This window comes from Macaca mulatta, chromosome 8 (assembly GCF_049350105.2).
Source record: "Macaca mulatta isolate MMU2019108-1 chromosome 8, T2T-MMU8v2.0, whole genome shotgun sequence".
NCBI lineage: Eukaryota > Metazoa > Chordata > Mammalia > Primates > Cercopithecidae > Macaca > Macaca mulatta.
The window spans coordinates 133,404,987-133,422,699 of NC_133413.1; positions in this window are offsets into that span (position 1 = coordinate 133,404,987).

Here is a 17,713-nt window from a genome sequence, read left to right on the forward strand (position 1 = left end):
ACAAATCTATGTGCCATCCCTAGGCTAGATAGATAGAAAGCCTTTCACTTATACATGCATTCATTTATCCCTATACTAACTGCCATGGTAAGATAAGTTAGGCATAATATGTTCCCTACACAAGGAAATTTGATCTATGTTTGAGGGATGAGTTTGACAAGTGGATAAATCAGAGGAAGGCACAAGAAGTATAAATAAGGGTATATACAATTTCAGAATTTTAAGTAATAGGAATCCAACAAGCAGTCTATGATGTGTAACAAAAGAAGAAACCATCAATTTCGAACAACTAGTTTTGAAAGATAATCAAGTCACCCTGATTCAAATCTGGTAAGAAAAAACCAGAAGTGTTTATCTACTTGGAAAGAAACTGAAAACTAGCCAAAGAATTATGCTCTGAGTTTTTATGATGGGAAATCAGAAAGTGGTTTGGGAGTTCTCTTTTTTTTTTTTTTTTTTTGAGATGGAGTCTCGCTCTGTCACCCAGTGGCGTGATCTCAGCTCACTGCAACCTCCGCCTCCCAGGTTCAAGCTATTCTCCTGTCTCAGACTCCTGTGTAGCTGGGACTACAGGCACACGCCACCATGCCTGGCTAATTTTTTTGTTTTCTCAGTAGAGACGGGGTTTAACCACGTTGGCCAGGCTGGTCTCAAACTCCTGACCTCAAGAGAGCAGCCCTCCTTGACCTCCCAAAATGCTGGGATTACAGGTGTGAGCCACCGCACCCAGCTTGAGATTTCTCAAAACAAGTAAAATATCATTTAAAACAAAACAAAACAAAACAAAACAAAGATGTAAAGTGAAAAAAATATATATTTGAGGTTCTTTAACTTGGACTTTGCTTCTCATAGCTGAGTTTGTGTCACAAACCTTGGGATCAGATTCCTCTCTCCAAATTTATTCTCCAGCTCCTCCTTACTCAACCTCTCCTTATTGGCCTGCTCATTTATCAACAAACATCCCTTGGGTTGATGCAGTTTTGCTTCTTAGAATGCTCATGCCTTCTCCTTTTCTTGCCTAAATTTTACCTAATTCTTCCAGTCCCAGTTGAAGTTCCACCAGACAAAATAAAGGTAAATATGGGGTGACAGAGAAACTGATTTAAGAAAGACATACATATTCCAACTGGCTCTCAGGGAACCCTGTTCCTCTGAACTCCTGGAGCAATTACCACCAATAAGATTTGTTTAGTTCTAATCACATATGGGTTTAGTTGTTTAATCTCTCTGTGTGAAGCTCCTCCTGGTCAGAAGGTGTGCTGAACATCAGTTTTCATCTATCCAGCATCACTTCCCTCTGTCTTTTAGTAGCAATACACATACCCCTCCCCATTGGAGAGGTCTTCTAAGGCCCTGTTCTTTCCCTATTCCAACTAAACACTGTTGGTGTGGCAATTACGATTGTCTGTGTGTCTGTCCACCATATGAACCAAGGACCAGGTCTTTATATTTATACGCTAACATTTAAAGCAAGCATAGATTCAATCATGTGTTGTATACATACATCTGTAACAGCAATACTAGAAGTTTAATTAGACTAGGGAATGATAGTAAGGTATTTGAAAAAAATAACTTGTGGGAAAATACCCATGAGAGGATAAAATAGATTAATGTTCATAAACTTCCTCCCTTCACCTCACCTGCCCAAGAGAACCTCTCATTGACAGCCCAATACCCCTTTCTCCCCCATCTCACCAACACAGCACTGCCTAGGTTTTTGGAGTGCAGAGTCAGAGTAAGTAAAGAAGGACAGCACCAGAGAGGTGGGATGAGAAGTAGAAGGACACCGAGAAAAAGGTTAATCAATCTACCTAATAAAAAAATGGACAGAGAAAAGAGAGGATGTTCAGGAAGTAGAAGCCACTGGGGCTGCTGGCAAAAGAAATAATTCTTCAAAGTTTTGGTTAATAAAGAACTTCAGAGTGTGGGATATGAGAAAACCCAGCAAGAATCCGGAGTATGAAGAGATACCGTGGATTAAACATGGAAGCCTGTTGAATGTCCTTTCAGAAAGATGAAGGGGAAAAAAAATTCTCTTTTAATCATGTTTTGGCTTATTTGGACTGTGCCTTATAACTGCTTCTAGGACTGGATCACGTGGGTCACAGCTGCAACAGAGCTACACGAGCAAGTCATTGCAGTAAATGTGAAATGAAACTGGAAAACCAACTGAAAACATATCCTGCTATCAATAGGATACACCCCATTACCCATTTCCACAGCCCATACTCATCCCCACTTTTGCCCATACTGTCCTCTGTCTGGTAGAAATTCTTCTGAGCCCTGGAGTAGCCAGAAATACAGTTAAACAGCAGAGGACAGGAGACTTTCCATCACCCCATGAACTATCCACGGCAAGGCCACCCCAGGATTCATGGGCTCTGAATTCTGGCCTCTGTTTTACCACTCATGGGTTCCATGACTGGACAAGTCAATCACTTCCCCTCATCGAACCTCAGTTTCCTCATTTGAAAAATGAGAGTTTAGACCAGATGATCATGAACAGTTCATTATGACTCTGAGACTCTCCAGTGTAGAAGCCTGGGCCAACACACCTCTGCAAAGTATCCAGGCTTCAGTTTCCTCCCTTTATCTTCAACCAAAGCCTTTGGGGGAGTTTTTAGGACAACAGGGAGTTAAGTAAGCTTCTGGGCAATAGCACTAAAGCTTTGAGCAAAGATTGTCAGCAAGCCCCCCTGGGGAACTTTGAAGAAGCATTTGTGTCCATAAACAGTGTTTAATTAAAAAGCAGTGTACAACAGAATGGAAAACTGGAAAGCAGGCTGTGGAGGAATATTTCTCCAAACCCAGAACATATCACTCTGCATCTCTCCTCAGACAAGCTACATCCACAATGGCATTTGTTTCAACACACACAGACACACACACACACACACACACACACATACTCTTTGTTTGGAGTCATTTAACGCCCTGCTCTGGAAAGACAGCTGCCCTTGCTCTGTACCTGGACAGTCTCCTAGCCTCCCAGGATGCCATCTCCACCCAGAAGAGGTGGGTGGAACTTCCAGGGCCAGCATGAGAACCAGGCTGAGAGCTGGGTTGGCCTTAGCAGGATAAATTTCTCTCCAAGGGATTTTTAAATCCATGTGTGTTCCAGAGGAAGTGCTTCTGCCCCCGTTGTGTGCCAGATTATCAGCATATTGTGTAAGAATGGCTAGGGCTCCAGGAAGGACGCACTCCCGTGGAACATTAAAACTTTGATCCCCTGCCTTGGGAAATTGCATAATTTTCCACATCAGACGAACAAAGTTTGGATTTCAGCACGCTTCAAGACTGGATTCAGGAATTTGCCCAAAGACACATATCTAGTAAGTGTCAGAGCCAGGATTGAAACACAGATTTCTCTGAAACCAAAGCCCATACATTTAACCACAATACTCTAGCCACTCATCAAGTGGTTGTCATGGCTCAGAGCTAATTACAACATTGGTAACAGCACAGGGTAACACATATGTTCAAAATGGGCCGACATATTGGCATATGTGCCCCGGGTGTTATATCCCCTGAGGACTTCTTCAAAGACTTCCAGGCCAGGAGAGTGGATAGTCTTCCTTTGTAGGAGTCTTTCTTTCGTGTTTGCGGTCATGGAAGGCTGAGTGGGAATGGGAGGCATGGGCTGGAGACAGCCTTTCAAGGAGCCTTGAAGAGGAATAAAAGCAGACTTTAAACAACGCAGATATCAAATGACTTTAAAGATCAACTCCAGGTTACTCCTAAGAATGAAGGACCAGGAGACTAAGGGAATTTGAAATCCACATCACGACCTATAAAACTTTGCTTTATGTGCTTGCTTAATCCAATTGCCTCCCTAAACCAATTTTTCTTTCTATTTCTTCTTCTCATCACTTGAAGAAAGTTGAAAAAGGTGATGGTATGCCCAGTCTCTGTCTCTGCCAGAATTGTCACACACTGTTTTATAATTATTCATCCATGTGACTATAAGGTAAAGATTTTCTAGCTTGATCTTTCCTTCTACATCAATAGATATGAAGTTTTTTTTTTATAATGACTAAAAGGTAACTTATTCATCTCTATGTCTTCATCTTTATGTCATCTTTATGTCTTCTTGATAAATACTAGGGGTGGGAAGGAAGGAAATTATTGACTGGAAGGAGATAAATAAAACAAGGATTTATATAACTGGCATAAAATTGGCAACCAAGAGTAGTACATAAATTTAAGATTTTTCTTATATAAGAACCAAGAGTGATGTGTGGTCTTGACTGGATCCTGGTTTGAACAGACCAACTGTAATTGTAAAAAACACTTAGAAGCCGGGAACAGTGGCTCACGCCTGTGATCCCAGCACTTTGAGAGGCCAAGGCGGGCAGATAACCTGAGGTCAGGAGTTCAAGACCAGCCTGGCCAACATGGTGAATCCCCATCTCTACTAAAAATACAAAAATTTAGCCGGACGTGGTGGCGTGCACCTGTAGTCCCAGCCATTCAGAAGGCTGAGGCAGGAGAATGTCTTCAACCTGGGAAGTGGAGGTCACAGTGAGCCAAGATCGCACCACCGCACTCCAGGTTGGGCAACAGAGAGAGACTGCATCTCAAAAAAAAAAGACAGTTGTACATTTGGAGGTCAGTGGAGAAATTTGAATATAGATGAATCTTAGATAATTCAGGATAATAATAATAAATTATTATTAACCATTAGGTATGTTGATGGCACTGGAGTTGTGTAGGAAAGTGCCCTCATTGATCCATAATGAAGAGATGAAATGTCATGAGAAATATACAATTTACCTTTAAATATTTAAAACATTTCAGAAAAAATGATGGAAGATTAGAAATGGTTAAATCTAGGTAATGAGTATACAGGTGTTTCTTACAGTATTCTCTTTGCTATTCGGTACACCTGAAAATTTTCATAATACAAAATTCCAATAAAGCAGTTTTCTAACATAAACATGGTGGAATTATCAAATTCAGGAAATTATCGTTGCTGCAATTATCTTATGTACAGCCTATATTCCAATTTTGCCAATTGTCTAGTACTGCCTTTATGTCAACTTTTTATTTCCAGGATCCAATTCTGAGTCACATTTTGCATTTACTTGTCATGTTTCTCTGCTCTCTTCCAGTCTGAAACAGTCTGTTGGCCTATCTTTGTTTTTCATGGCCCTGACATTTTTAAAGAATAAAGCTCACTGTTTTGTAGAATGTCCCCTAATTTGCATTTATCTGGTTGTATCCTCAGGATTTCATTTCCAAATACTACAGGACTTTTGCAGGAGTACTACATGTAGTGACCTTCTCTCTCTCTCTTTTTTATTTTTCTCTCTTTTTTTTTTTGAGACAGTTTCACTCTTGTTTCCCAGGCTGGAGTGCAGTGGCGTGATCTCAGCTCACTGCAACCTCCGCCTCCTGGGTTCAAGCCATTGTCCTACCTCATCCTCCCGAGTAGCTGGGATAACAGGCATCTGCCACCATGTTGACTAATTTTTATATTTTTCATAAAGACGGGGTTTCACCATGTTGGCCAGGCTGGTTTTGAACTCCTGACCTCAGGTGATCCTCCCACCTCAGCCTTCCAAAGTGCTGGGATTACAGGCGTGAGCCACCGTGCCCAGCCTGCTGTGACCTCAGTGCAACACGTCAGGAGGTACCACATGTCAGTGTGTGCTATTATTGGTGATGTTGATCTTGGTTATTTGGTGGAAGTGGTTTCTGCCATATTTCTCCAATGTAAAGAGACCTCTTTTTCTCCTCTGTAAATGATCAGTCATCTATGGGAGAAGCTTTAAGATTGTATAAACATCCTGTTCCCCAACATTTCACCCAATGGTTTTGGCACCCACTGATGATGCTTGCCTGAATCGTTAGTACTTCGATGGCTGCAGAACGGTGATTTTCTAGCTTGATCTTTCCTTCTACATCAATAGATATGAAGATTATTTTTTATAAAAAAGGCATCCTACCATGCTCCCTGTTTTATAACCTGCTCTTTTCATTTAATGAGATCTTTCCATTGTATAAACAGGTCATGATTTGTTTAACCAATCCCGTACAGGCAGACACACGGGTCATTTTCAATTTTCATGCTACTATAATCTTTATTTATTCTTCTTTTCCCATTTATCTGATTGTTTCCTTAGGATGAATTGGAGAGAGCCTTTGGCTTCCAAGATCAAAGCCAAACCGGAAGGATTCAAGGCGTGCCTGAGTCATAGGCAGCGGTGTTGGACAGCCTGTTGTTTTTCCTTATCCATGCCGTATTCCTGCAGCCGGAATAAAACTTGTTAGGAGACTGCCTCCCTGCCTGACTGAGCTTACTGTGTACCAAGTGTGAAAGCCAGGTTTCAACTAATGACTCACACCAATGACTGCCAACCAAAATGATGTGACTCCAGGTAGGTACACTGACATTTTCTAGACATAAAGTTAGAGCCCACACGGACTAATATCCTGTCTCCAAGAAGCCAGAAAGAAAAAAATATGAAGAATGGAAGGATTTAGAAGCCACTCCTCCTAGGGATAGGAAAGGAGATGGCCCAGAAATGTTGCACATGGTTAGACCGCACAATGGGGTAATACAAACACAAACTTTGAAGCTAGGTGATTCAAATCCTGTAATTTGGGGCAAGTGACTTAACCTCTTTGAGCCTTGGTTTTCTTGAGTGTAAAATGGGAAGATAATGCCTACATCATGGAGTTTCAAATTGGATAACAAATATAATGTGACTGGGTGTGGTGGCTCATGCCTGTAATCCCAACACTTTGGAAAGCCAAGGTGAGCAGATCACCTGAGGTCAAGAGTTCGAGACCAGCCTGGCCAACATGGTGAAACCCCATCTCTACTAAAAATACAAAAATTAGCCGGGCATGGTGGTGGGCACCTGTAATCCCAGCTACTCGGGAGGCTGAGGCAGGAGAATCGCTTGAACCTGGGAGGGGGAGGTTGTAGTAAGCCAAGATGGTGCCTATACATATATATATAATGCACTGATATAACGCTGGGCAATTAAGAGTCCCAAGAGTAAATGTTATTCACCACAGGTGACTTGACTGAAGAGACTCCATTACAGGGACATCTTAGATGGTGTGGTAGAGTTAAGAGATCAAGCAACGGGTACAGAGGCACCCAGAGACTAGCGACAGTAGGAAGCCATTGTCACCTCTAGGGCTGAAGGAACAAGCAGAAGGAAGATGTCACCAGAACCCAGAAAGAGCGAGAGCCATAGAGAGAGGGCCACTTAGCTCAAATTGTAGTTGTAGCTGCTGCTGGTGAAACAGCATCAAAGCAGAAAGAAAATGAAGAAATGCCCAGTGCTCTCTCTCCTCCTGACCTCCAATCCCTTTGGAGGGCCTCCCAAGGCCAAGTTCATCTAGAAACCAGTTGACAAGGAACGCAGGGTGATGCAGACCCATCCAGATTCAGGTTCCTGCTTCAACTGGCATGGCATAAGGGACACTGACTGCCTTCAGAAGCACACACAGCAGAAGCCAGTCATCCTCCAAGGCCGTGGTAGAACAGGGTCCCCAGAGAAGATACAGCATGAGAAAGGCAAAAACTTAAATGATCTCAAGTGGATTCCAGCCAGAAACACAGGTAAACAAGCCATCAATTCAGGGACACCAAAAGGCATTAAAATTTGTCTAAATTCATCTAACTCAGCCAACCTTGTTTTAGAGATGAGAGAAGAGCAATTCGGCATGGGTAACTAATTTACCTAAGGTCATCTTCTGCTTAGTTACAAATCCAGGACCAGAACTGAAATATTTTGATTCCACAGCCAGCTTTTTTCCCTATAATCCTTAGTATTGCAACCATACATCAGAGTGAGTTGGTTTTTGCTAGAGCCATCAGTGCACTTGTTCCTAAAGCTGCTGAGCCAAAAAGGATTAATTGTCCCTTGTAAATTTTGCCTGACACAAGCTATAGGAAACCAGAGTAGACTTGTCTTTTGTTGACTCAAGAAAGTAAGAGGCACAAGCAGAATTCAGATCTCAGGGAATAACGAAGGACAAATCCTCCTCCAATTTCAAGTTAAAATTAACAGCCCAAGTTCAAAGTGAAACTTGATGAGGAGAAATGAAGCTGAGTATCCTTAAAGGTGGTGGTGGATTTGACCTAGCCATCCCATTACTGGGTGTATACCCAAAGGAGTATAAATCATGCTGCTATAAAGACTCATGCACATGTATGTTTATTGCAGCACTATTCACAATAGCAAAGACTTGGAACCAACCCAAATGTCAATCAATGACAGACTGGATTAAGAAAATGTGGCACATATACATCATGGAATACTATGCAGCCATAAAAAAGAATGAGTTCATGTCCTTCATAAGGACATGGATGCAGCTGGAAACCATCATTCTCAGCAAACTATCACAAGAACAGAAAACCAAACACCGCATGTTCTCACTCATAGGTGGGAATTGAACAATGACAACACTTGGACACAGGAAGGGGAACATCACACACCGGGGCCTGTCATGGGGTGGGGGGAGGGGGGAGGGATAGCATTAGGAGATATACCTAATGTAAATGACGAGTTAATGGGTGCAGCACACCAACGTGGCACATGTATACATATGTAACAAACCTGCACATTGTGCACATGTACCCTAGAGCTTAAAGTATAACAAAAATAAATTAATTTTTTAAAAAAAGTTTGCTTGTTGGTGTTTGCTTGTTGATGTCATTGCTGGTCTGCTCGTTTCATTTCTCTGTCACTGCAAATTGCAGCCAGGTTTCTTGACATTTATTGAGCACCTACTATATATTCAGCTCTGTGCTATGTGCTGGGGATACCAAGATAAATAGGATTCATGTCCTTGAAACATTTGTCTGCCTATTTCTTTATTCTCTCCCTCTCAACACATGTACATGCACACACACACAAAGTCAGCCCCAATAAGCACTTACATCTTTCTACTGATGACAGAAGTAGTCCTCAGCACCCAAGGATGATCACTGGCATAAGTTTGCATCACACCCAATTATTTTTACAATGATCACCTATAGAGACGAGCCTGTGTGTCTTCACCCTGCAGGGCACGGAGATTATCACTCTTTCCTCTCATTTCCCTTAGCGCTTTTATATAGACCTATGTTATCGCATTTAACACCCTGTCTCCTCCACCAGAGTCCCCAAGGGCAGAAGTCACATCCTGGTTATCTTGTAGCCCCAGTACCCTAGTGCACTGCTTGGCACATAGTAGGTGCTCAATACATGTTTATTGATTAACTGGTGAATGGATGATTGTTGAATGAATAGATCATGAAAACATGGATGGATGAGCGAATGATAAGATGAGTAGGTAGATGAGTGGATACATAGATGTTTAGGTGAGTCAATGTGGGGAAAATATTTGAGTGGATGGATAGTTGGACATTGGGTGCGTGGATGGATGGATAAATGAATGGGTAGATAGATGGATGTTTGGATGGATAAGTAAATGAACGGGTAGATAGGTGAGTTGTTGGTGAATGCATAGACGGATAAATGATTTTAAAGATATTTATCTGGCCAGGGGTGATGGCTCAAGCCTGTAATCCCAGCAATTTAGGAGGCTGAGGTGGGTGGATCAACCACCGTCAGGAGTTTAAAGATATTTATCTGGCCAGGTGCGATGGCTCAAGCCTGTAATCCCAGCACTTTAGGAGGCCGAGGTGGGTGGATCAACCAAGGTCAGGAGTTTAAAGATATTTATCTGGCCAGGTGCGATGGCTCAAGCCTGTAATTCCAGCACTTTAGGAGGCCAAGGTGGGTGGATCAACCGAGGTCAGGAGTTTGAAACCAGCCTGACCAACATGGTTGAAACCCTGTCTCTACTAAAAATACAAAAATTAGCTGGGCATGGTGGCACATGCCTGTAATCCCAGCTGAGGCACGAGAATCGCTTGAACCCAGGAGGCAGAGGTTGCAGAGAGCCAAGATCGCACCACTGCACTCCAGCCTGGGCAACTTAGAATAATACCTACCCTGCCTACCTCCTAAAATAATGTCATACTAAATAAGAGGTTATAATAACTGCATAGTGTGGTGAGAAAAAAGTTTCAGGATCAAAAGCCCTGAGTCCTACCTTGGCCAAAATTTCCCTACCAATTTTTTCTCTTAGTAGCTGTGCATATAATAACTTGAACAAATTCTTTTTTTTATCATTATGCTCTAAGTTCTAGGGTACATGTACACAACGTGCAGGTTTGTTACATATGTATACATGTGCCATGCTGATTTGCTGCACCCATTAACTCATCATCTACATTAGCTATTTCTCCTAATGCTATCCTTCCCCCACCCCGCCAACCCCCCACAACAGGCCCCAGTGTGTGATGTTCCCCGCCCTGTGTCCAAGTGTTCTCATTGTTCAATTCCCACCTATGAGTTAGAACATGTGGTGTTTGGTTTTCTGTGCTTGTGATAGTTCACTCAGAATGATGGTTTTCCGCTTCATCCATGTCCCTGCAAAGGACATGAACTCATCCTTTTTTATGGCTGCATAGTATTCCATGGTGTATATGTGCCACATTTTCTTTATCCAGTCTGTCACTGATGGACATTTGGGTTGGTTGCAAGTCTTTGCTATTGTAATTAGTGCTACAATAAATATATGTGTGCATGTGTCTTTATAGTAGAATCATTTATAATCCCTTGGGTATATAACCAGTAATGGGATTGCTGGATCAAATAGTATTTCTAGTTCTAGATCCTTGAGGAATCGCCACACTGTCTTCCACAATGGTTGAACTAGTTTACAGTCCCACCAACAGTGTAGAAGTGTTCCTATTTCTCCACATCCTCTCCAGCACCTGTTGTTTCCTGACTTTTTAATGACCGCCATTCTAACTGGTGTGAAATGGCATCTTATTGTGGTTTTGATTTGCATTTCTCTAATGACCAGTGATGATGAGCATTTTCCCATGTGTCTGTTGGCTGCATAAATGTCTTATTTTGAAAAGTGTCTGTTCATACCCTTTGCCCACTTTTTGATGGGGTTGTTTATTTTTTTTCTTGTAAATTTGTTTAAGTTCTTTGTAGATTCTGGATATTAGCCCTTTGTCAGATGGGTAGATTGCAAAAATTTTCTCCCATTCTGTAGGTGGCCTGTTCACTCTGATAGTAGTTTCTTTTGCTGTGTAGAAGCTCTTCAGTTTAATTAGATCCCATTTGTCTATTTTGGCTTTTGTTGCCATTGCTTTTGGTGTTTTAGTCATGAAGTCCTTGCCCATGCCTATGTCCTGCATGGTTTTGCCTAGGTTTTCTTCTAGGGTTTTTACGGTTTTAGGTCTAACATTTAAGTCTTTAATCCATCTTGAATTAATTTTGATATAAGATATAAGGAAGGGATCCAGTTTCAGCTTTCTACATATGGCTAACCAGTTTTCCCAGCACCATTTATTAAATAGGGAATCCTTTCCCCATTTCTTACTTTTGTCTAACTTGAACAAATTCTTAACCTCTGTGGGCTACCCTCTGTTTAGTACTAAAATGAGGGTGATACAGTAGACACTACCCTAAAAAACCTGGTAGTTATTGTGATAATTAAATGAGATAATGTACTAATAATAGATGTGATAGTGCTTTGTCACAGCGAGCAATTATGGTGATGAGAATGGTGACAATGATGGATAATATAGGTGGGTTGTCATCTGGCCAGTGTCCATAAGGTAGAAATATAGTGTCTTTCCCATTGAGCTTTGCCATTCTAGACCCAAATCCTCCAGTCTCAGCATTGCCAGTTCCCTAGACTAGAGGCGGGCCCATCTACTGCAAGCACTTCATCTTTCTCCTTCCCAGGATTCGGTCATTGTCTGCAGCAGCTGTGCCTGTGGGACCTGAGCCCACTCTTACAAAGAAAAGCAGGGGGATGACTCGGGGAGGGTGCATCAGAGCAGTGTGGGCGGAAAAGGCTTCACTGATGAGTTACTTTCTGAAGTACTCTTGTATTTATTGTCTTAGATATCTGAGAAACACATCTGCAGTGCCAAAACCGTCATTCAATACTTACTTAATGAATGCTTACTTTGTGTCAAGCACTGTCATTGCTGGGGAAACAAAATTGAATGATACTGGCTCCTACCCTCAATTGACCCCGCTGGTCTGTGCCCTCAGGAGGTTGTAGGCACTCCAGGACTTCATCCAGTCACCCAGGGCCCAGCACAATGTCAGCACATGGGAGGTGCTCAGTTCACTTCTGTTGAACTGACGGATGTTAGTCTCAGGGGGGAAGCAGACAAGTTATCAACAACTTTAGAGAAAACTGGGAAAACAGAGGGAGAGGGCACCTACTGCAAAACAGGGCTCAGATCAGCTCCCTAGGGGAGGTGGCAGCTAAGCTGAATTCTGAGACAAACAAGGATAAACCACAAGAAAAATGAGGTGGAGGGGACAGAAGTTGGCAGAAAGCCATTTAATGCAAACTCAGCTTTTTCTCTCTTCTGGCTTTCTCTTCTACTTAACTTCCACCTGCCTCTCCCTGCACAATGGATGAGGGTTTTGTTCTCCAATGGGAAAACAAGCTTCACTGAATGCCACAGAAACATCACTGTGAAGCCTGCTCTGGTCTCCTGTATGGAAGGCAGGTGGGAAATGATGGTGGGCCTCGCTGCAGGCTTGACAAGCCAAGAAGAAAGAGGGCATCAGATGCCGACAAAGAGCAAGGACCAGAGAGCAAGAGAAGGTGGAGAGACTGCGGGCAGAAGCAGCTCCCGTTCCTGCATGCACTCTGTGAGAAGTACAGGGCCAGGGGCAGAGTCCACAGAGTCCCAGAGACAGCCTCTCCTCTGGGCTCAGGTTAACATTGGACAAAGGCACCAAGCCTTACGTGCCTCGGATTTCAGAGCAGGTGACGCAGCCACTCTTGGCACCTGGCGCCTGTAAATCAGCCTGGAGCTCGGCTCAGGGCCAGCTGCATCTCTCCTGGAGCAAAGCATGTGCTCCTCACTGTTCAGGACAAATCCAAACCCCTCAGTATAACGTGAGTGGCCTCCACCTAACCTCCAGCTCCATCTTTCCCCGCTCCTCAGTCTTCATCTACACTCGCCTCCAGTTCCCCAAACACCCCATTTCTCTTCCTCCAGACCTCTGCATGGCTGTCCCCTCCACCTCAGACATTCCCCCAGCCCTGCTCCTTTATGTGGCTGACCCCTGCTCCTCTTCTAGTTCTCAGCTTAGAACTCTCTGCTTCCAGAAGTGCCCATGATTCCACCTGCAGGAATGAGCCACCTCCAAATGAGCTGCCTCTCCTTCAAGCTCCCATCGCATCCTCTGCCTCCTCTTCAGTGCCCCTCACACTGAATGTTAATTGTCTCAATACATGCCCCTGTCCTGCACTGGGGCTCCCTCTGGACAGAAGCCATGTCTTTTTCATCCTTCCATCCCCAGCACCTAGTGCAGTGACAGGCCCGTGTGAATGTGCCAGGCTAAAGGAGCAAATGAATGTTCTCCCTCTTACGGGAGCCATTGAGAGATCAACTGATCAGGACAGAGAGGAACCAAGGCTGCACCTCGGTCTTCCTTTGGGGGCCAAGAGTACTTCCTCTGTACAGAAAACCATGCCCTTATATTAGCAAAGGGCTTTCACAAACCTGTCTATTCCACTTTCCCACCACCCCCAAGGTAGGTATCAGTCTGTCCACTTTACAGATGGGGAACCTGAGGCCCAGAGAGGCCAGGTGCGCTGCCCGAGCATGCACACTGGGAGATGGCAGAGAGAACGCTGGCGCCTGGGGCTGTCTGCCTCCAAGCTCAGCACTATTCTTCCTGGCTCCTTTGCTCTTCCATCACAGGGCTCAGACTTCTGGGATCACTGAGTGGAGCCCGCTAGCCAGAGATTCAAACATGCAGTTGCTGCTCAGAGCCCTCCAGTGACAGGTTAACCACTCCACAAGGGACCCTTAGGGGATGTCTGACCTGCCTTCTTAGCATGGCGTGAGATGCTCAGTTCTCCCACAGCCCTCCACATACACATATATCTAAACTCACACCCCGTGGCTCTCAGGATGCCTGTTGGTATCAGTCCATGTCCATCAGGAAAACGGGATGGGGATGATGACAGACAATTCCTTGCAAGTGTCAGGAGGGCTGAAGGAGCAAGTGGAGAAAAGTGGCATTGGCCAGAGACGCTGCTGCTAGAGGAAGAATGACTATGACTTCTACGATCTTCCCCACTTCTGATATCATTGCACACAGGTGTCTTATTTTGTTTTGTTTTGTTTTGTTTTATTTTATTTTATTTTAGATAAGGTCTGGCTCTGTTGCCTAGGCACGTACAGTGGCACGATCTTGGCTCACTGCAACCTCCTCCTCCAGGGCTCAAGCAATCCTCCCACCTCAGCCTCACAAACAGCTGGGACTACAGGCACCACCACTCCCAGCTAATTTTTATATTTTTTATAGAGATGGGGTTTTACTATGTTGCCCAGGCTGGTCTTGAAATCCTGAGCTCAAGTGATCCACCTGCCTTGCCTCCCAAAGTGCTGAGATTACAGATGTGAGCCACTGCACCGACCCAGTGCCTTTCATTTGCAAAAATTAACTGGAACTCAACTGACAAAGGAGTCTAGAAAATACAGTTTCTCAGTGGCAATGGTACAGGAAAAAGGATAAAATGGCGGGTATGGAGCTGAACACCAACAGACAACAACTAATACAACATTAGGGCCACTAGAGCATAAGGCGATATCCTCAATAGGCCCTTTTTAATAAACATAAGCACCATGGACCTTTGTCATGTTTTCTAGTTGTGCTGCACCTTTTGACAGTCTTTATACATTTGAGGAGTTCCTGCCTTCTATCCCAAAGGGAGACTATGATTTCACTTTGCCAGCCTCCTTTGCAGCTAGGAATGGGCATCAGCTCCATGAATCAAGCACACAAGCAGGAGCTGCTGGAATGGAAATGAGCATGTGAGGAAAGAAGCACCATGCAACATCCATGTTCTGGAAGGTGGCTGTGGCTGCAAAGCTGTGTTCTCAGTCTCATTGAGTCCCTGCTGCAAAAGTGGTCATGAGAGTACAACTATTCCATTTAATACTCAGTGGTGGCAGTTTCTTCATCAGATCAATTCTGCAGCAGAGTTATGAGCCTGATTCTCCAGTCTTCCCAGTGATTCTCTGAGTTACCCAAAAATCTTTCAACAAACATTAAGACTAAAGTATAATGTCCTTACAGAAAAGTAGGCACATCATGAGCATACAACTCAATACATTTTCATACAATCGTCAGGCATGTCAATAAGCAGAACCAGTACCCCAGATATGCACCCACATTGACCGCTTCCAGTAACTCTCTAAATGTAATTGCCAATATGACTTCTAATGCCTTAGACTTATTTTGCCTATTCTTGCATTTTATATAAATGGAATCACGCAGTATATGGTATACTCTTTTACAGATGGCTTATTTCACTCATCATTATGTTTCTGCTACTTGCCAGTGTTGCTATCAGTGGCAGTACTTTGTTCATATTCATAACTGTATAGTATATCACTGTATGAGTAAGCTGCAATTTACCCATCCTATTGTTGTCAGACATTGGATTGTTTCTATTTAGGCTTATTACAAATAATGCTGCTATTTGCATTCTTACACATGTCCTTTTTGAACATTAGATTGTTGGACAGTCATGTGAGGGGAGGTAAAACTGGGGCTAATTCAGATTTTTTTTTTTTAACTTTAAGTTCTAGGATACATGTGCAGAATGTGCCCGTTTGTTACATAGGTATACATGTGCCATGGTGGTTTACTGTATCTATCAACCCATCATATAGGTTTTAAGCTCTACATACATTAGGAATTTGTCTTAATGCTCTCCCTCCCCTTGCCCCCAATGCCCCGAAAGACCCCAGTGTGGGATGTTCTCCGCCCTGTGTCCATGTGTCCTCATTGTTCAACTCCCATTTATGAGTGAGAACATGCAGTGTTTGGTTTTCTGTTCCTGTGTTAGTTTACTGAGAATTATGACTTCCAGCTGCATCCATGTCCTTGCAAAGGACATTTTCTCATTCTTTTTATGGCTGCATAGTATTCCACGGTGTATATGTGCCACATTTTCTTTATCCAGTCTATCACTGATGGGCATTTGGGTTGGTTGCAAGTCTTTGCTATTGTAATTAGTGCTGCAATAAACATACGTGTGCACGTGTCTTTATAGTAGAATGATTTGTAATCCCTTGGGTATATAACCAGTAATGGGATTGCTAGATCAAATGGCATTTCTGGTTCTTGATCCTTTAGGAATCACCACACTGTCTTCCACAATGGTAGAACTAATTTACATGCCCACCAACAGTGTAAAAGCATTCCTATTTCTCCATAGCCTCACCAGCATCTATTGTTTCCTAGCTTTTTAATAATCGCCATCTGACTGATGTGAGATGGCATCTCATTGTGGTTTTGATTTACATTTGTCTAATGATCAGTGATGATGAGTTTTTTTCCATATGTTTGTTGACTGCATAAATGTCTTCTTTTGAGAAGTGCCTGTTTATATCCTTCACCCATGTTTTGATGGGCTTTTTTGTTGTTGTTGTTGTTGTTGTTGTTTGTAAATTTGTTTAAATTCCTTGCAGATTTTGGATATTAGACCTTTGTCAGTGGGTCGATTGCAAAAATTTTCTCCTATTCTGTAGGCTGTCCATTCACTCTGATGCTAGTTTCTTTTGCTGTGCAGAAGCTTTTTAGTTTAATTAGATCCCATTTGTCTATTTTGGCTTTTGTTGCAATTGTTTTTGGTGTTTTAGTCATGAAGTCTTTGCCCATGCCTATGTCCTGAATGGTATTGCCTAGGTTTTCTTCTAGGGTTTTTATGGTTCTGGGTTTTACATTTAAGTCTTTAATCCATCTTGAGTTAATTTTTGTGTAATATGTAAGGAAGGGGTCCAGTATCAGTTTTCTGCATGTGGCTAGCCAGTTTTCCCAGCACCATTTATTAAATAGGGGATCCTTTACCCATTGCTTGTTTTTGTCAGGTTTGTCAAAGATCAGATGGCTGTAGATGTGTGGTATTATTTCTGAGGTCTCTGTTCTGTTCCATTGGTCTATATATCTGTTTTGGTACCAGTACCATGCTGCTTTGGTTACTGTAGCCTTGTAGTATAGTTTGAAGTCAGGTAACATGATGCCTCCAGTTTTATTCTTTTTGCTTAGGATTGTCTTGGCTACATGGGCTCTTTTTTGGTTCCATGTGAAATTTAAAGTAGTTTTTTCTAATTCTGCAAAGAAACTTAGGAAATGTTAGGGAATAAAAAAGGTGATTTGGGGACAAATGTTTCCTCAAACTGGCTTTAAAGCAAGTAGAAGCTGAGTGCAGTGGCTCATACCTGTAATCCCAGTGCTTTGGGAGACCAATCACTTGAGCCTAAGAGTTTGCGACTAGCCTGGACAACATGGGGAAACCCCATCTCTATAAAAAATACAAAAAAATTACCCAGGAGAGGTGGCACATGTTGTAGTCCAGGAGGCTGAGGTGGGAGAATCACCTGGGTCCAGGAGGTCAAGTCTGCAGTGAACCATGATCATGCCACTGCCCTGCAGCCTGGGGAACAGAGTGGGACCCTAGCAGAAAGAAAAGAAAAGAAAAGAAAAGAAAAGAAAAGAAAAGAAAAGAAAGAAGGGAAGGGGAGGGGAGGGGAGGGGAGGGGAGGGGAGGGGAAGGAAGGCAAGGGAAAGGAAGGCAAGGGAAGGGAAGGGAAAAGGAAAGGAAAGAAAAGGGAGAGAAGGACCAGGCACAG